Genomic DNA, 15,770 nt, shown 5'->3' with positions numbered 1-15,770 from the left:
CTTAAGTAGCTCAGAGAAGTGGCGCCCGCGAGGAGCGCGCGGGAGCCCCGACCGCCGGGAGGCGGCCGAGGGGGGAGGGGTGACAGCGAAAGAAACCTCCCGGCGGCTGCCTCAGCCCAGAGCGGACTTCGGCGGCTCCAGCTCAAGGCCTCTACTTTCCCGGCGCCCGCGGACCGGGCAGGAAGGGAGAGTGTGACAACCTGGTCAGGAAAAGAAGTACTTTACCTGCGGCGCAGGCCACTCGCACCAAAACCGGAGACCGTTGTATAGCACCCCCCGCTCCTACCGGTGTTTCGGCTCCGGGTCCTTCACTCGAAAATGGCGCCTAAAATACAAACTCGAACGGAAATTCGTTACAAATGCGCGCAATGCTTTCTGGGAACCACTAATTTGAAAAAAATGCGGCGCTTGCCACCGCCATCTTCTGGTCGCTTGCACGCATGCGCGAACTCCTGGCTGGACCCTGGCGGGACCCCGGCGGCCGGGCTCGTCTGTAGTAAGTGAAGAGGCGGAGCGAAGCGCTGTTTTGTTTTAGGCCTACGGCAACAGTACTCTTAAAAAATACCAAAAAAAAAAAAAAAGAAAAGAAATCCCAATCTAGAGAGAGTTTTGAACGAGAGGAAAAAAAAAAAACCCAACCCAGGAGGACTCCACCCACAGCTGGAGGAGGGCTCCGTCGTCTACTAACGTCCCTTCAGGAGAGGGCGGGCTCGGGTGACCCGCGGAGGGGGAAGTATCGCGAGAAGAGGGAGTGTGCGCAGCTCGTAGGAGTCACTATGGTGACAGGGAGGTCGGGAGGCTTCTTGGTAACTGGTCCTAGCTCCGGGAGCAATCGCCTCTGCTTTCCTGGAACTTTAAGGTAAATCTCGTCGCCTCCGGACGTGGTGAGGAAAGGGTTTGGAAATTGTGGCCATCAACGGATCCCACCTTACCTAGTGTGATAGCGTATGCGGCACCGAGCATCTGCCGCGTCCCCCTGCAGGCAGCGAGCGGGGCGCTGGACGAAGCTTTTGGGATGCGAAGCAGGAAGCCCTGAGTTTGGAAGGAGTAGAAGGACAAGACGAGGAACAGAAACACCCGGATCGGTGAATGATTGCATAGTCTATACGTCAATAGCAAAATACTTTGGAATTTGTTGGTGTCAGGTCATTCGTGTCACTAGCGAAAGGGGAATTTCGGGCTTTTAGGATGATTTGATTGAGATTCCGTAATGGAAGAAAATGATTGGTTGATGTCATCTGGTTATCTCCACGAGAAAATTATCGATCGGAAAATATTCCTTCGGTAACTTTTGAATACGTTGTACTGTGAATTACTAAGCAGGTATTCCTGTTTCCAGAGAACTTAGTTTTGTGGGTCGATTTTTAACGTGGAGTCCGTGGTCCTCCTGGTGGGGCGATTGAGATTCAGTGGAATTCATAATGCTCCCCCCTCCCACCCCCCACCGCCCCCAGCTGAAACGGTAAACGGAATTCTGTGTGTTTGTGCATTTTCCTGGGGAGTTAGTTTCCTCAGAACTTTGATTTGATTCTCAAACGTGGTCCTAATCACCTATTATGTTAACCACCGCCCCCAATAAGTATGTATTCAGCGACACTTAGGAAATTGTCATTGAGAACTGGGAGCCCTGCCCTCCCTTTGACTTTTGCATACTTAGTGCCTGGCATACTAAAGCACGGAGAAATCTGCTTTATAAATGAATTTATGTTACCATTCTAAGTAAGTAGTACGAATCTTGCGCCGGGAGTATAAAGAAAAGTTCAGTGATTCTCAAGAGGGATGTGGAGGAGACACTCCCTGACAACTCTTTTAAGAATTTGGTGAAGTTCAGAGACTGATGTGGTTTGCCAGAACATTGACTCGGGTGTATAACCCACATTTATTTATTTTTATTTAAATTCAAGTTAGTTAACCTATTGAATTATTAGTTTCAGGGGTAGAATTTAGTCCAATTTAGTGATTCATCATTTGCATGTAACAGTGTTACATCAAGTGCCTCCTTAATGCCTATCACCCAATAATATGCCTTTTCTTTCAAAGCTGAAAAAAAATAGCTATTGTTTTCCTAAGATAAACTACAGACAAAGTCTATGAAAAAAATTTTTTGGCTGGTATGCATATTAAGAAAACGTAATGATTCTCTTTCAAAGCTTATGGAAACCTTTGGATTTTCAAAGTTTGTAAAACACTACAAAACTGGGGATGGAGAGGTATCAACCATGAAAAAAAGCAAAGACTAGGCCAAATTGAGTGGGACAGAAGGGTCATGGAGACAATGTAATTAAAAGATGTTACCAGATAACAAAATCCCAAATCCCATCATTTTTTTAGCTGCATGCTTGGACAACTTACCCAATTTATCAATCTCTCTGAAAATATTTGTTATAAAATTAGTATATACTGTCTGCCCTATAGAATTGTCTGTAATTGTCTACCACACATGCTAAGCATTTGATGTTACTGTGTTTACGACACTGATTTTATTAGGGTATGTATTAAGGATGAATAATGGGATGGCGAGTTAGAAGGTCAGCTTATCAAGGTTCTTGAAAGCCAGACTGACTGAAGATGTTAAATATGATACGAAGGAACCACTTATTAGAAAAATTTTGGGGATCCCTGGGTGGCGCAGCGGTTTGGCGCCTGCCTTTGGCCCAGGGCGCGATCCTGGAGACCGGGGATCGAATCCCACGTCAGGCTCCCGGTGCATGGAGCCTGCTTCTCCCTCTGCCTGTGTCTCTGCCTCTCTCTCTCTCTGTGTGTGACTATCATAAATAAATAAAATTTAAAAAAAAGAAAAAAAGAAAGAAAAATTTTGATATAAGGAATGACTTGGTAAAAAAGAAAAAAAATAACAGTAGTTAAGTGGGATGTGTTAAAGAGGAAAAAGACTTAGATCAGACATGGCTGTATTAGATTATTACTGAACAATCCTCCATGTGGAAGGAGAAATGCCTACACAGTAGAATGGAAAAAATCCAGGCACATTTTGGGGGGGAAATCTATAGCTTTTATAGATTTTAATGGTTAAGAGTCTGAACACCTAAAGTCAGCCAGATACTATTCTTTGTTGGTGAATCCCTAAGCTAGTGATGAAGGGATAGAAAGAAAAACTGATAATTCCTAGTTTTACTGCCTTTGATGATTACTATTAGTAACAGTAGGTCTTAATGACAGATGAGAAAGAAATGTAATTTCAATAAATCAATTAAGTGACCTATGGCTTTAGATTTAGTTGGACCTAACTATGCTCCACTTAGAACACATATTTTCAAAATATTCTTAAACCAGCTTGTGTAATGTAGAACAGACATTCATAACAGCTACAGAGTAGACATAAATCTAAAGTGAAAGTAGGATGCTTAGAACAAGTGAAGAAGTGATGTGAGAAGAGATTAGGGTCACAAGAAAACAACTTGATTGATCCCTTCCGATACTTTGAATACTTCTCATTGAAAGTGATAGAGTGTAATTATAAAAAGAAGCTGGTCAGATTGGGATGGACTTACAGGGCAGCCCCGGTGGCTCAGCAGTTTAGCGCCACCTTCAGCCCAGGGCGTGATCCTGGGATCGAGTCCCACGTAAGGCTCCCTGCATGGAGCCTGCTTCTCCCTCTGCCTGTGTCTCTGCCCCTCTCTGTCTCTTTCTGTGTGCCTCTCATGAATAAATAAATAAAGTCTTTAAAAAAAGGGTGGGGGATGGACTTACAGTCATTTGGGAAAGTATAACCAAGTCTCATTCTGATATGAAATCATCTGCTAACAATCGTGTGATTTCAAGTAGTCTGAGAAGAGAACTCTTACTTTTTACATTTTCAAAGTGAAATTTTGCCTCATAGATGAGAATAAATAAATAAGAATGAATTAAAAGAGAATATTTGGAATTAGAATTCAGATCCACATTTGCAATTCTTTAACTGCACACATGAATTTTGTCATCATAATTTTTTTCTAAAGATTTTATTTATTCATGAGAGATACAGAGACAGAGAGAGAGAGAGGCAGAGACACAGGCAGAGAGAGAAGCAGGCCCCATGTAGAGAGCCCGACGTGGGACTCGATCCCGGGTCTCCAGGATCAGGCCCTGGGCTGAAGGCAGTGCTAAACTGCTGAACCACCCGGGCTGCCCATAATATATGTTTTTTTGTCTCTTATAATGTGGTTTCAACATTTCATGAAGTCTGATATTAGATTTGTGGATAAATCTTTAAAAATATTAATCAAGTTTTTAGTTAATTGCAAATAATTGGATTAGATATTAACTAATAATAAAGAATGAATAAATAAGCATGAATTTATATAAGTAATGAACAAATACTTAGAGAATGTTGCTCAAAATTAATATATTGGTTGGTGCGCCTAGCTGGCTTCATTGGTGGAACATGTGACTCTCAGGGTTGTGGGTTTGAGCCCCATATTGGGTGTAGAGATTACTTAAAAATAAAATCTTAGAAAAAAGAAGATTAATAAATAGGCTGTAGAACAAGACATAATATGGAATATTCCTCTTGATAATATAATGCTATTCATTTATATATTATACATTTTACATATTACAGATGTATACATCCATGTAACATGTACATGAATACATATTAGATTACATATTAGTACATGAATGTTATTGAAATTCTCACCTATCCTAGCACAGAAAAAATAGTGAAGAAATGGAACAGTTTTTTGGGGAAAGACTTGAAAAAAGCTTGCTTTTATTCATGTAGGTCAGGATTAGAAAAGATAGACCCAGTGGGCAGCAGAGGCAAGGAATATGAGAAAATAGGATGAGATAGTGCTATATGAATGTTGAAACATAAACATAGATTAGTTTTTTAAGGGTGTAAAATGAAGATAGCACCAGAAAATGTCCATTGTTAGAATCTAGGAGGAAGAAATAGTAATGTCTCAGGTAGGATTCTAGATTATAGGTAACAGAAAACCTAATCTAAATTGTCTTGAGTAAAAAGTTTCTCTTCCCCATCATTTATTTAAATAAAAGTCCTGGGCCACCTGTGAAACAGTCTCTGTCCAAAGAGAATAGAATGTTCTAATTGACTTAAGTCTCTCTCATGCTGGCTTCATTGAAGCCACATGGGCTAAAAGTGGGGAAGTGGGTGTTCCAAAGAGAAAGATTCTTTGTAGGTAAGAGAAGAATGAATATATGTAGAGTGACAAAAACACGAATTTTCACTCTGAATAGCTAACAATTACTCAGTTTTTACTATGTTTTAGGCTCTTTACTGAACATTTTACATACATTTAATCATCATAATCAATCTGTGAAATAGGTATAGACCCATTTGACATGAGGAAGAAAACAATACAGTTTCTGGAAGATCATAGGTTAAAGTTTCAATAAGAAGAGTGTCAAGTGCAGTAGAGACTGAAGAAAATGAAAATGATAATCTTATGAGGAAAATAACATGTATTAGGTTTTTTCAAATGCAGAAATGCATAGAGAAGAAGATAAAATTTGGCCATAATCCTATCACTCAGATAACCCTATGCTAGATATACAAATGTATAGATAAATAAAATACTATGAACATGGTAAAAAACTTCAACAGTACAGAAACATAAAATGATAATTAAAAGCTTCCTTCTCATCCCAGTGTACCTTCCCTCAAAAAGATCTCCATTGTCTAACTTATCTTCCCAGAAAGATGTTTTAGAATCCTCTAGCTTAAATATATATCCTTTTTTATTGACACAAAGAGTTGAGTTATATTGCACTGCTATACACTTTTGTCATTTAACATTATAGATATCTTTATCAGTACATAGAGATTCAATGCACAGATTCATCTCATTTTTTAATTCTGCAGCACTCAAGCATTTTGAGTATGAGTATTCTTTTATGCTAGTTGATGAATTAAAAGGATGAATTAAAGATGACTACTTATTTCAGATTTGAGAATCACATGGTTTATTGACTAGAATTTATTAGGCCACCTTGCAAAAGGATTATAAATACAGCAAAAAGGTATAATATTTAAAGTTTGGTTGGCAAGATCTAGATATAATCATGGCTTGAACTACAGGGAAATATAAAAAGCATAGCATATGCATATATTGCAGTAAATGGCATCCAGGCATTGGAGTGGGATGGGGGTAGGAGATCTTCAGTAATTGAAATATACCGGCTTTCACAAGCCTGTTCGCTTTGCTTGTTTTGTCTTTGAATGTCTCTGGAAATGGTGAGCCTGCCTCTCTCTTCCCTGCCATGTAAGAGATCCCAGCTCTAGTTTGCGAGTGATTTTATGACAGGACAATTGGTGTAAAAGATCTGCCTGCCTTTCTTTCCCTCCTTTCTCTTCTGGGAAAGAGTTACAGAACTATCAATTTAGAAAACTGTTCATAAAAATTGCACTTTAGGGATGTCTGGGTGGCTCAGAGGTTTAGCGCCTGCCTTTGGCCCAGGGCATGATCCTCGAATCCTGGGATCGAGTCCCACGTCAGGCTCCATGGATGGAGCCTGCTTCTCCCTCTGCCTGTGTCTCTGCCTCTCTCTCTCTGTCTCTCATGAATAAATGAATAAAATCTTTAAAAAAAATTGCACTTTAAAAAATAGGGCCTTGGGTAAGTCATAAGCAAACCATTAATTTTGATATCCGTACCCAAGGGTTAGCCAATATGCAAATGATCCAAACAGAACTTGGTATAAATGTATTTATGATCTAGTTCTTGTGATTCCTTTATTCTTCACATTCTTGTTCACTCCTGAGGCTTGTCTGCTATTTCTTATCTATAAGTTAAGTTATGCCTTCCCTCTTGCCTGCCTAAATTTTTTCTCATCTGTTAGTGCTTCTACCTCTTAGTTTTAATTCTCTTTTTAAAACAAGATTTTATTTTATTTATTTGAGAGAGAGAGAGAGAGAGAGAGAGCAGGGGAAGCAGCAGAGGGAGAGGGAGAGAATCTCAAGCAGACTGCACTGAGCCTGGAGCCCAGAGGTCAATGTGGAATATGGGGCCCGATTTCATGACCCTGAAATCACCATCTGAGCTGAAATCGAGAGTCAGATGCTCAATAGACTTAGCTACCCAGGTGCACCTTTTACTTTTAATTCTTAAATTTAATTTTTTTTCTTATCTTGTAAACCATTTAACCAAAGTGGCATAAGTACATTTATATTGTTACACTACTATCACCTCCATCTATCCACAGAACTCTTTCATCTTGCAGAACTGAAACTCTGTACCCATTAAATAATAACTCCCCATTTTTCCTTCCCCTGCCCCAGCCCCTGGCAACCACCACCCTACTTTCTCTCTCTATGAATTTGGCTACTCTAGTACTTCATATAAGTGGAATATACAGCTATAAGGACAGATACTGTCCTTTTTTGACTGGATTATTTCAATTAGCATAATGTTAAGTCTAATTCTTAACATTGGTTCTTTTTTTCTTTTTCTTTAAATTTTATTTATTTATGAGAGACAGAGAGAGAAGCAGGCACCATGCAGGGAGCTGGATGCGGGACTCGATCCCGGGTCTCCAGGATCAGGCCCTGGGCTGAAGGCGGTGCTAAACCGCTGAGCCACCCACGCTGCCCTTAACATTAGTTCTTAATTTTAGTTTCTTGGTTCTAACTCTGTTCCACATTATAAAAACATATATCCACAACCTGAGTGTGTAATATATGATGAACTTTTAAATTTAGGGTTATTTTTTTTGTTTGTTTGTTTGTTTTTTTAGGTTTTATTTAAGACAGTGAGCAAGAGAGAGAGAGAGACCGAGAGCACAAGCTGAAGGAGAGGCGGGGGGTGGGGGGACAGTTGTTGGGGGGGGTGGGGACACAGGCTCCCTGCTGGGCTTGCTCTATCCCAGGGCCTTGGGATCATAACCTGAGCCAAAGGCAGACACTTAACTGACTGAGCCACTCAGGTGCTCCTAAATTTAGTTTTTGATAGAACTATACAGAGTTCTGTAATAAACAAGCTTATAAGTTGCATATATACTTTGGTGTACATTATATGTATGTGATAAATTTCTGTGACTAGGAATTCTTCCTAGTATTATATAATACTTCCATTGAATCAGTAGCATCTAACTCAAAGTATAGTACATATGTGTCAGATTGGTAGAGCCTAGGCTATTTGCCTCTTTCTAGAGGAAAGGAAGGCTAGAGAGGAAATAATGTTTCTTATAATGGAAAAAGGACTCCTAAAATAGGGGATTCGCCAAGTATAGAAAAGGCAGTCAAAGGTTTTGGGGTGGAGGGCAAAAGAATAAATGACCATTATCAGTAATTTACCTGCCCTTCAATAATGCATGGAAGTATCTGTTTCTCTATACACCAGCACTGGGTCGTGGGTATTTTGCATTTGACCACTCTGGTAACAGAAAAATGGTATCTAGTTGTTTGAATTTTTATTTCCTTAATTATAATTGAGGCTAGGCATTGTTTCATATTTTTGATTGCTCACTGACCACTTGTTTATGTTTCTGTGAACTGTTCATTTATTTTTATTGGTGCCCTTGATCAAATGACTTCGTGGGTGACCATGCTTTCTTACTCTCTGCTTCTATAGTATTGTTAATCTATCCCTCTCTACTGATCCCTTCTCTTTAGTCCCCAAACATACTGAGGTCTACTCTAGTTTTTTTTTTTTTAATTTTTTTTAATTTTTTTAATTTTTATTTATGATAGTCACACAGAGAGACAGAGAGAGAGAGAGAGAGAGAGAGAGGCAGAGACACAGGCAGAGGGAGAAGCAGGCTCCATGCACCGGGAGCCCGATGTGGGATTCGATCCGGGGTCTCCAGGATCGCGCACTGGGCCAAAGGCAGGCACTAAACCGCTGCGCCACCCAGGGATCCCTATACTCTAGTTTAAAAGGCCTTTATAGCTACTATTCTATTTTTTCCTTTAACTTCTCTACACTTAAATATCTTTATACATACACTTATACACCTTTAACTTCTACACTTATGAGCTATGCCTGCTGATTCCATTTTAGAGTATGCAAGGATGATTCTAGTTGCAGAGAATATAGGAATGAACAAAATAGGCAAAAATTCTTGCACTTATGAAGCTTACATCTTAGAAAGGGGAATGGTAAGTGAAATGCATAGTATGACAGATGACCCTAAATAGGGTATATAGGGAAGGCTTTTCTAAGAAGGTGACTTTGGGAGAAAGATATAAAGGAAGCTTAGGAGTAAGCCATGCAAGCTATGGGGGTGGGGGTGGGGGCACAGGGATTTCAGGCAAAGACTACAAATTCAAAGGCCCTAAAGCAAGAGCGTTCTTAGTATTTTAGAAGAAAAACGGAAGTTTGTGTGTTTGGAGCAGTTTGAGTGAAAAGACAGAGAAATCAGGTAAGGTCAGAGAAATAATAGGCATATTAAGGTCCTCCAGAGAAGAGTTGATGTCGTAGTCTTGAGTCCAAAGATGGAAACTCAGGCAAAATTTCTGTGTTGCAGTCTGAAGGCAGAATTCCTTCTTTAGGAAACTGTGGTCTTTGCTCACAAGGCCTTTAACTGATTAGACGGAACCCACTCACATTATGCAGGGTTATCTGCTGTACTGTAAGTTGGCTGATTATAGATGTTAATCACTTCTGTTTTTTTCAAAGATCTTATTTATTTTAAAGAGCATGAGCAGAGGGAATGTAGAGAGGGGAAAAGTAGAGGGGGATTCAGAGAGAATCTGAAGCAGGCTGCTGGGTGTGGAGCCTGATGCAGGGTTCCATTTCATGACCTCAAGATCATGACTTGAGTAGAAACCAAGAGTCAGGCGCTTAACCAACTGAGCCACCCAGGCACCCTTGTTAATTACTTCTAAAAAATACATTTACTGGGACCCCTGGGTGGCTCAGCGGTTTAGCGCCACCTTCAGCCAAAGGCATGATCCTGGAGACCCGGGATCAAGTCCCACGTCGGGCTCCCTGCGTGGAGCCTGCTTCTCCCTTTGCCTATGTCTCTGCCTCTCTCTCTCTGTGTCTCTCATGAATAAATAAATCTTAAAAAAATACATTTACAGCAACATTTAGACTAGTGTTTTTCGAAATGACTGGGCACCATTTGTGTAGCCAGGTTAACACATAAAATTAACCATTACAGTAGAGTAGTCCAGGTTGATAAAAGCTTTGAACACCATTGCAAGAACTTTGTTTTAACTCTGAGTGAGATAGGAAGATGTTGTAGTATTTTGAGCAGAGAAGTGCCATGATCTATTTTAAAAGCCTCTCTGCCTGCTGTGGTAAGTATAGATCATGAGGGGTTAGAGGCCAGTTAGGATTCTATTCTAATCCAGGTTAACAAATGATAGCATGTTGAACCGGGGTCATAACAGTGGGGTGACAAAAATCAGATATTCTAAAGATAGAGCGTAAAAGTTTTGGTTTTCAAAAGTTAGATTTGGGATGTGAGAGGAGGGTCAGTAATCATTCTAAGGTTTTTAGCCTGTGCAGCTGGAAGAAAGGAATTACCATTTGCTGAGATGGGTAAGGCTACGAGAAGGGTGAAGTTAGAGGAACGATCAGAGGTTTGATTGGATCTCAAGTTTGAATGTCTGTTAGACATTTCAGATAAATTGTCGAATACTCAGATATAAAAGTCAGGTTCATTGAAGAGGTCTGAACTGGAGATAAGAAGTTGGAAGTTGTCACTATGTAGTCAATGTTGTTTGAACTTATATTAAGCCATGAAACTGGGTGATACCAATGGCAGTGAGTGTAGAAATAGAAGAGGTACAAGAACTGAGCCCAAAGTTTAAGTTTGGGAAAATTAGGACCAAAGGGTGGTGAAATTTATTTCCTCTATAACTCTGCAATTCCTATCCCTCTCTAAACTGCCCATTGAGGGATCCCTGGGTGGCGCAGCGGTTAAGTGCCTGCCTTTGGCCCAGGACGCGATCCTGGAGACCCGGGATCGAATCCCACATCAGGCTCTCGGTGCATGGAGCCTGCTTCTCCCTCTGCCTATGTCTCTGCTTCTCTCTTTCTCTCTGTGACTATCATAAATAAAAAAAAAAAAAAAACTGCCCATTGAAGTGAAGTCTAACACCCATAACAGATTGAGTAGGAATCCCACAGAGTTCCTGTGCTCTTATGAGGATTACCTCTTCCTCCCTTATAAAACTCAGCATCAACGCTACAAACTACCTAAGAGACCAGTTCCAGGAAGAAGGCTACAACTTAAATTGATTACCCACTTTGCTTTGAGAGACCATTGGGACTATTCCAGCATGCCTTACATCCATGTTTACCTCAATCTCCACATTCAAGACTCTTAATTCCGTGTGTTAGTTCATTATTAAGTTTAGCTGTTGATGATAATATGACAAACTTTTTTCTCTATCACTGAATAATTGGTACAAAACCAATATGGCTTCACAAGATCAAAAGTCTTGGTTCCTTCTATCTTGTTGCTGTTTTATGCATGGCCTTGACATGGCATGGAGAGCATCACTCTTATTTTCTAAGTTTTTGTCAATTATGTTGTTATTTATAAAATTTTTATAAGAGTTAATAAAATGGTTTCTTTAGGTAACCCATTTACTTTTCATATTGCTGCTGTGGTTAACCACAACTGTTGTGCAGTGTTATCTAACCCCCACAGAATGTAAATCCCAGATCGGGCCAGTACGTTAATGATGTTGTAATATCTCTATATGGGTTTCATAATTGTTAATGCCCTATTTGGCCACACCTAGTTTCTTTATTTTTTGTTTTTCACACTTAGTTTCAAAGTCAGCTGGGAAACATAGTTTTATTCTAGGTGGCCAGGTGTACAGCAAAAATTCAGATTTTACTACCACAGAAGAAAGGTTGAATGAATATTGGAGGACAGCCAGTCATTTCTACCATCTGTCCCAAACTCTTAGCTCCTCCCCATCTAAATCCTGCCACTCTGTCTTTGGAACTCATAGTATGTCATTAGCCAAATCTACATTCTCAGCCTCTATTCTGAGTGATCCCTTTACCTTGGTAGTCTAACTTAAATATGGTTGTTTCCTAAGGAAATTGCTTTCCCCATGGGCCCCTTCAAGTGGAAGCTGTTTTGCCTCCCAGGATCCCATGTGTTAAAAGGTCTTGTTTCTCAATGATGTATCTGGACAATTGATTCTCTTTCTCTTCTTCTTTATAATTTCCTAGTCCCTTTAAAACAAATCCTACCAAATTAAACCATTCTCTATCCTGTCTTTTTACAGTCAGCTGCAGATCTCTTTGCTATTTTTCCTCATTCAATGAATATTTTAGCACCTGGCTAGCTGTCTTTATTCTCTACCACTTCACTGTTATTATTCTCAGTGATTTAATATTGACAAATTATTCCATTCTATTCCCTGGCCTCTTAGTTCCTTGACCTCATATACCCACTTGCATAGTCTTAACCTACTTTATCATTACCAATATCTACCCTCTCTCTCAAAACCTGTTTTAAGCATCCCATTATATGTCTCCACTTAGTTTTCTCCCTCTAGAATCTTAATGTTGACAGTTCTTCAGACTTCAGTAGGACTTCTAGGCCATTGAAGCTACCACATTTTCATGTTCTGCTAGGTAGTCTTATCTTATCCCATGGTTTTGAGTATGATCTTTGTGCTGACAACCCACGAAGTGATGTCTCATTCAGATCTCCAGCTCTGACCTGTTGACTCCAAACTTGGATATCCATTTTCTTCTTGAATTCTCCACTTGGATGTATAATGGACACCTTGAGCTGAACATATTCAAGACAGATTTTTTTTTTTAAGTAGCCTCCAGGCCCAGCTGGAGCCCAATGTGGGGCTTGAACTTATGACCCTCAAATCGAGACCTGAGCTGAAACAATGAGTCAGATGCTTAACTGACTGAGCCATCCAGGTTCCCCAAGATAGAATTTTTGATATCCTTCCTTCCAACCTGTTTCTCCTTAGTCTTCATCATCTTAGTACATGACAACTCCATTCTACCTGTTGAAACTTTAGAGTCATATTTGACTTCTCTTATAAGCTCAATTCAACCACAAATCCTGTGAATTCTTCTTCCAAATATATTCAAAATATGCTCACTTCATATCATTTGTGCCATTACTGACCTCCTCATCCAGACTACTTTGATCTCTTTTCTGGATTACTGAAATCCTAACTGGCTTCTCTTCTTCCAGTCTTGCTTATCCTTGCTGTTTTTTTTTTTTTTAATACTATCCATACTGATACTTTAATAATATAAGTGAGATCATATCGCTTCTTTGCTCACAACCTTCCACTTGTTTCTCCATTCATTTAGAAGAAAAAAAATCAAAGCTTTTATTGTGGTTTTCCAAGCCCCTATGTGATTTGTGTCCCTCTTCTTTCCCAATTTCTGTCCACTTCCTTCCTTCACTGTGTATTAACCATACTGGCTTTTATAATCTGACTTAAGCTTAAAAGCCTTACTGGCGCTGTATTTAGGAGAGCTTGAAGTGGTTAAGTGTAGGAGCAGGAAGATCAGCTCTGGGTCTGCTATAGTAGTGAAGGCAGAGGATGATGGTGGCTTGGGACTGTGATGGAGGTACTAAGAAGTGACCAGATTTGGAATATATTTTGATAGTTGGACTGTCAGGGTTTGCTGGCACATTTTTTCCTCTTAACCCCCACAAATGTTGACCTATACTGGACCAAAACCAATTTATCATGCCTTTGCTAAAGATCTTTTAAGTTTCTGATTATAATTGTATATTCAGATTTTATATATATTTTCTTATCTATTGTATTGTCATTTCCAGAAGCAACAATTTGTCTGCCTTTATTGTTTTAAAATCCATATAAGCTTGGTGAATTTGAATTATTTCGAAATGGAGCATTTTGTAGATACTTTTGCTCTTTTTTCATCCCCTGTAATTGGAGAAGGTCTGATGGAAGGGAGGAGGAGTTTTGAGAAAGGTGCTAAAGGTGTTCCTAAGGACCAAAAAGTAAGCCTTGGAAGGTGTGCCTAGAAGAGAGTGTATTCTTGCTCTGGCTAGGTTGATACTTTTTAAGAAAAACAGAGGTCTCCCTAAGTGAACTATCTAGAAGAGAAATGTTTTGACCCTAGTTGCATATTGGTTGACCATAAAACTTCAGATTTTTTCTGTGGTTTTAATAGTCCCCACCCCCACCAGTCTAACAAATTTATGAGCAGAATAAGTGGAAAAGGTGTTTTGAAATACAGTTGTATTTAGCACTTTGCTGATCTAAAAGTCTTCTTGGATTTGGGAGAATGAGAAATATCTAAGGGATACCCACTGAATACTTGCCTATACTCAGCACCTCCTTTGATGTAGTTAGCAGTAATTTTCTATTGGGGGAAAAGACTTTTATTCCTTTAATTACACTTTCATTTGTTTTTTTCTTTTTTGTCTAGTGATATTACTCAGAAAGAATTCTGTAACTATAAATTAGATTCAGACAATTTAGCAATTTTCTTGGTTTATATATATATTTTTAAATAAGAGTAATTTATTTATAAATTTTTTTTGAAGATTTATTTATTTACTTGAGAGTGAGTGAGCAGGGAGAAGGGAAGAGGGAGACAAGCAGACTCCCTGCTGAGCTGGGAACCTGACCCCGGGCTCAATATCAGGACCTCAGGGATTATGATCTAAGCCAAAATCAAGAGTTAGGTGCTTAACCCACTGAGCTACCTAGGTGCTCCCAAGAGGAGTTTTTAAAAATATATTTATTTATTTAAAAGAGAGAGAGAGGTTGTGCATGTGTGCACGTGATTTGGGGGGAGGGGAGTATAGAGGGAGAGAGAGAGAGAAAGAATCTCAGGCAGATTCCTTGTTGAGCGCAGAGCCAGAACCTGGGCTCAATCTCATTACCCTGAGATCATAACCGGAGCTGAAATCAAGAGTCTGACACTTAACTAACTGACCTGCCCAGGCACCCCAGTTTAAGTTTTTTACTTTCACTCCAGCGACATACAGTGTTATATTAGTTTTAGGTGTACAATATAGTGATTCAACAATTTTATACATTACTCAGTACTCTTTATGACCTATTTCATCCTCACCCACTGACCCTCTGGTAATCATGTTTGTTCTTCATATATATATATATAGATACATATATATCACCTCTTCTTTTTTTTTTTTTTTAAGATTTTATTTATTTATTCATGAGAGACACAGAGAGGCAGAGATATAGGCAGAGGGAGAACCAGGCTCCCTGTGGCGAGCCCGATGCAGGACTTGATCCCAGGGCCCCAGGATCATGCTCTAAGCTGAAGACAGATGCTCAACTGCTGAGCCACCCATGAGTCCCTATCACCTCTTCTTTATCCATAATTTGGCTATTGAAAATAATGGTGCAATAAATATAGGGGTACATAATATCCTTTTGAATTAGTGGTTTTGTATTCTTTGGGTAGATACCCAGTAGTGTGATTACTGGATTGTAGGTTAGTTCTATTTTTAATTTCTTTGCAGAAACTCCATTTGATTTGTATCTTCTGATGACATGGTTATTTGGGGGAATATTACTCTTCTTTTTCCATATTTTTATTTGACAATTACATTGTGATTTTTTTTATAGTTTTTATAAGAGATTTATTACCTTTTCCTTAAATAACTCACTTATTTTTACATTGCCACCATGGCTAACATACCTGTTGGGCAGTTATCTACTTCCCACGAACCTCAGATTGATGATGTCATAATATTGACACGTAGGCTCCATAATTGAGGCCCTTAAAATTAAGGCCTTGATCCCTTGATTAGATCTTGGGAATTTATTCCAACATATAACCATTCAATAGGACCAATGTTGATCTGCCATTAAGGGTTTCCCAGTTTATAGAGTCTTTTGATTTGGCTCCTGGACA

At 39.5% G+C, this 15,770-nt stretch overlaps 2 protein-coding genes across 8 annotated transcripts in view; one reads left to right on the top strand and one right to left on the bottom strand.

The window, feature by feature from the left end:
* The window catches only part of SMC4 (structural maintenance of chromosomes 4), a 40,007-nt gene extending 39,585 nt beyond the window's left edge, over positions 1-422 (bottom strand). Inside the window, exon 1 of one of the 2 annotated variants that reach the window (XM_077880143.1) lies at positions 226-422. The gene's annotated coding sequence lies outside the window, so the exon portion shown is untranslated. The remainder of the gene's footprint in view (positions 1-225) is intronic. The other variant, XM_077880145.1, reaches the window with a different exon arrangement.
* Positions 423-472: 50 nt separating this feature from the next.
* IFT80 (intraflagellar transport 80) overlaps positions 473-15,770 on the top strand; it is a 123,592-nt gene continuing 108,294 nt past the window's right edge. For 2 of the 6 annotated variants that reach the window (XM_077880152.1, XM_077880146.1), the window contains exon 1: positions 638-859. The gene's annotated coding sequence lies outside the window, so the exon portion shown is untranslated. The other 4 variants (XM_077880148.1, XM_077880150.1, XM_077880147.1 and 1 more) reach the window with 4 other exon arrangements.

The sequence above is a fragment of the Canis aureus genome, chromosome 31 (assembly GCF_053574225.1).
Source record: "Canis aureus isolate CA01 chromosome 31, VMU_Caureus_v.1.0, whole genome shotgun sequence".
Classification (NCBI taxonomy): Eukaryota; Metazoa; Chordata; class Mammalia; order Carnivora; family Canidae; genus Canis; species Canis aureus.
Note: the sequence above shows the minus strand (reverse complement) of the source record. Positions and strands in the feature narration are given on the sequence as shown.